The sequence below is a fragment of the Aegilops tauschii genome, chromosome 2, assembly GCF_002575655.3.
Source record: "Aegilops tauschii subsp. strangulata cultivar AL8/78 chromosome 2, Aet v6.0, whole genome shotgun sequence".
Taxonomy (NCBI): domain Eukaryota; kingdom Viridiplantae; phylum Streptophyta; class Magnoliopsida; order Poales; family Poaceae; genus Aegilops; species Aegilops tauschii.
In genome coordinates this window covers 10,592,314-10,597,068 of record NC_053036.3, presented here as the reverse complement: position 1 = coordinate 10,597,068, position 4,755 = coordinate 10,592,314, and the positions used below count along the sequence as shown (strand labels likewise).

The 4,755-nt window shown below is 48.5% G+C and overlaps 1 long non-coding RNA gene across 1 annotated transcript; it reads left to right on the top strand.

The window, feature by feature from the left end:
- Window positions 1-1,855: 1,855 nt before the first annotated feature.
- LOC120974838 (uncharacterized) lies at window positions 1,856-4,446 on the top strand. Its single transcript, XR_012201585.1, has 2 exons — window positions 1,856-3,846; window positions 3,953-4,446. It is a non-coding gene; the product is annotated as an uncharacterized lncRNA (long non-coding RNA).
- The last annotated feature ends 309 nt before the right edge of the window (window positions 4,447-4,755 follow it).

The window sequence follows — 4,755 nt, the reverse complement described above, 5'->3', positions numbered from 1 at the left end:
GGAGGAGCTCGCGGAGAAGGGGGGGGGGGGGGGGGGGGGGGGCGCTGGAGGGAGCGCGCGATCCGGATCCGCGACGATGTGCTCTCCTGGACTCACTACATCAGGGAGTGGAAGGAGGCCGCGGGGGACGCGAAATTAGTTCGTGGCAGGTATGCTCAAATCTGCAAGGGCCACGCTAACTGCGAGCTACTGAATTTGGCATGGCGAATCTACTTCGAGAGCACGAGGGAGGAGAAGAGGAGAATGTCACATCCATCGGAGCCTCCAACCGCATTCGTTGCCTGGGCGAGGAGGGAGGCATGCTCAGGGGATCGGGATCGAGTGTCGCGCTGGGAATGCATCACCGGGGTGATGCTCAACCGCGTGCCATTGGATCCAGAGCCGGTAGATCTGCTGCCATTCCTGTTCTCGGCAGTGGCATTGGACTAGGTGATCTCCTGGGGACTGCTTCTGTTGAGGCCAAAAGTAGAGAGACAGGGGATGATTTTGCTCACCTTTCTGCTAACACATGGAAAAGAATGAGCTCCGTGGATTGCTCACCAGGTTTCTCTGCTTACCACCGCCTTCACAAGTGCAATCACAACATGCTTGAGACTCGTGTTCCTGCATCTCTCAGCAATCCCGTTCGTGGCGTATAGAGTGATCCTGGAGATGCAGATATGAATTTTCAGAGGATCAGAGGGATTGATCAGGAAACCAACAACGTTGTTGAAACAAGTCAGCTTCCAAAGGACTCCACTGCTGATTCCTCTCCGCGTGAAGATGCTAGCTCTGAGGCGGATATGGGTTTGCCTCACAAACATCCCAGCGAAGATCCTACGATACTGGTCATGCAGTATTCAGGAGGATTTCGTTTTCTTCAGAGGAGCAGGCACACTCAATTCAGAAAAGGAGGGTAGGTGACGAGGACGCCACCTTGGCCTCACATGTGCCCAGCTGCCATGGTGACCAGGCAGAGGAGTTTCACCATCAGCTCTGGGTGGATATAAATACCTCTCCTGTGGAAAACCCTAGCTCCACCAACCTTTCCTCGCCCCCTCCCCCTCAAGCCCCCGCCGCCGCTGCTACCACCGCCCTGCCTCCCGAGATGCCCGAGAGTGGGCGCGGCCGTGGCCGCAGCAGGAATAAATGAGGAAGTGGAGAGAATAATAGCAACAATTCATGGCATCAAGATCTGGCAATGATGCCGCCACCGCTCAACGCTCACCCGCCGCAGTTCTTTGGTTTTGGGTACCAGGGGCCGCCTCCCCCATGGAGTTTCCCAGGTCAGTACCCACCACCCTACCAGCAACAGCAATGGGCAGGGCCTCCCCCACAATGGTTTGGCCCAGCCCCCCCGCAGCAAAATCATCAGCAAGGGTAGCTTGCAGCAAGTGGAACATCTGAGACAGGTGACCACTCTTCCGGTTCCCAGGGTGGAGGTGGAACTCAGACCAATAATTCTCAGAGAAAAAGGAATGAAGCAACTCCTAAGGTCCCCCCACCCCCACCACAGCTTCCGGCTTGATGTCTTATGCGCCTATGATCAGCTACAGTTGTGGTGATCCAGGACACCATGTACACAAGTGTGAGAGCGCCAAATCCTGCTTCATCTGCAAAATGATCACTCACAAAGTAGACTCTTGCCCGGTTAGGAAAAAAGCTCATACCTGTGCTAGATATGTTGGAAGTGCAGCACCTGGCCTGGGGTTCTATCATCTTGACACTCCTGGCGACAATGCACAACACCAAGGACATTGTCTTGGTTGAATCTAGGGAGGTTGCCGTCACCACTGGTGGAGGCCGCCGGCGCCTGCAGGGGCTGGATGGGGGGGGGGGGGGGGGGTAAGGGGGCGATGGGGAAGACAAAAATGGCCCCGCCGCCGCCATCCTGGGGCCCGACGCGGCTTGGCCGTTCGGCACTCCGGCGGCGGCGACGCAGGGGGTGGACGGGAGGAGCAATTTGCTCCTTTGGTTCTTCCTAACCAGTGTGGCTTATTTTGTGCTAGTTCGGTGTTTAATCAAAAACGGTTGCATTTTGTGCCATCTACAGAGTTCAGGCTTGACCTTATATTGATCTCCAATATGCTGAAAAATGGAGAGGGATTTTCGTCCAATCCAACTTAGATAGTTGACCAACTTAGTTTTGTTTCCTATTGGAAACAATAGTCTCCATGGAGAAATTAAGTGGCCTCTGCCAAAGAAGTCTCACATGGACTCTTTGCAAAATGGAAAAGTCTGCAATGATGATTGACTGCGACAAGTATACTTGTGTAAATTTCCAAACATCTGACAAATCTGACAAATTGACAAATTGCGACAAGTATACATTTTCTTCTTTGGTTTCTTTAGTACCCAATCAATCTCAATCTGGCTTATTTTGTGCTACTAGTTTAGTATTTAGTCAAAGATTGCTGCACCTTGCTCCTTCCTGGAAGGCAGAGAGCATAGCAACAAAAAAGAAAATCTAATAAGAGGGATCCATGTGCTAATTGCTCTATTTGTAGTCCAGTCTATAATATGCAGGTTAGCTAGATACATGACGTTTGTGTCTCTTCGTGCTTTAACATTTAGGAAGTTAAGTTGTTGCGTCGAACTAATATTGAATTCTAATGCTGTTTTAAATTTCTTTCCCATTTTTGGCCAACTGAGATCACAGATCAATTCAGATAGTGTCAAATAAATCTAATGTTGATTCATTCATTTTCCTCACGGGAGTTTGAATCTGTGCGCACAAGTAAATCTGTTAGTAGAAGTCACACTGGGGTTGACCTCAGATTGAGAAAGCAGAGATTCTATTCTTCGTTTCTTCTACAATTGATATATGCTGGAATTTTATCTATTTATGGGCCAGCCCAATAGTACTTTCAGAAATTCCTAATAAATCCTAAAAGCCCACGCAGCCCATTCGTGCAAGGCAAGAGGTGAAACTAAAGTTTAGTCTCATATTGCTAGTTTGGTGGGAGTTGGACCTCCTTATAAGGGAGGATGTTTTCCCACATGTATGAGCATGAGAACAAGAGGGCCATTCACGCGCGCTCCTCCTCCGCCGCCCGCCTCGCCACGACGCGTCGTGGGTTGCGGGAACGAGCCGATGTCTAAATTTTTGCCACGCACTACGGGTATACGAAAGGTCACTCGAGAGCTGAATTTTTTTTTCTGTAGTGGATACTGAATACGAACGCTGCACCCTTCGGCTACTGCCTGTTTGTTTCGTCTCCCTCGTTCCCTTCAGCTTCCGGCGCAGTCTCTCGCCTCCTTCTCTTGCACCTATAAAAGGGAGGTCGCTCCTCTCAGAGAGACGCATCAGAAGACTCTCACTACTACAAATACTAGCATTAACGATGGTGCCCAAAAACTCTTGGTCGTTGAACCCCCGAGTGGACTCCCCGCGTGGTGGAAACCTATCTACATAATACGTTCAACAACCACGGGTCTGCCCGTCGCTACATGACCGGTCGTTACTGTTGTGATATGGTTTGCATGTACGTACAACTCTTAACAAACTTACTCTCCTTGCGCTCAAAAAGAAAAAGAAAAAAATCTCCTCTCCGTTATCTCTCTCCCGCTACATCCCAACTAATGTTGGCGGGTTCTCAAAATATTGGCGCTAAATCTCTCCAGCCCCAACTAATCTAATTTGCTCCTAATCCTATTAGTTAGTCCTCCCGATCCATATTTTTGCACAAATTCCCGATGGAAGTCTGCATGGTCGTTCATGCCCCTGCATCTCCGTCCGGCGCCTCTGCTGAACCACAAAACTCCCCCGGCCACCGCGATTCCTCCCCAAAATGCTCGGTAGAGATGCACTTGATGGAGCAACCAGATTCCATGGTTGAGTTTGCTCACCATACTACGGATGAAGAGGTACATGACTTAATCATTAATTCATCTCTAGATTCAATATAGTTCAATATATCCTGAGGTAAAAGAAGAATTGATTGTTGATTTTGCTCCTGATTCGAACAACAAGAACGTGCAAGGCGACAACATGGTTGAGTTTGTTCCAGATACAATTAATCAGGAGGTAGAAGAGTCTCCTGATGAAGAACGGAGCAGCGATGTCTCAATAACCGATGTCGATGAAGACTCTATTGAGTACCTGCGTAGGCAAGTTGTCGAAGACTCCGAGGAAGAAGACAAGCAAGAGGAAGTATACCAGAAGGTCCGGAAGGAATTTAATGAAAGACGTGCTAGTGATGCTGCATTGAGGAGGGAAGCAAGAGCCAGGAATGCATCTAGGCATAAGAGTAATCTGAACAAAATACGTAGAGACTTTTTGCGAATTTATATTCCTGACTACTACAAGATGGTGGAAAAATAAATATTGTTTGCTAGAGAACAGTATTATTGTTAGTTTTTCAGTTTGGCTCATCGGCAGCAGAATTCAGGATTAGTGCCTTTTATTTGTAACATTTGTTCTTGTCATTCATATGTCAGGCTATGAACAAGCGACTGACTTTTAAATATTTTCCTATCCGTAAATGGATCTTCATATCCCCTGACATTGTATTATACAGTACGGACATATGAATGGGCTTAGAAATAGGCACTGTATTTTGGTGATGTGATGGACAGGTGCTTCACCGATGAATGTGATCTGCAGCAGTACCTTCAGATCATCAGGCACTTTGGACGCCAAAGCATCACCATGTGTAGCTTAAACCTGATTGTAGTCAAACAATTCCTATTGCAATGTGAAGTGACTGTGGCAGATCGGCTGCAACTTACTGCAAGTTAAGTGCAGGTGTGCCCTGCGTGTACATGTTGGCGAAG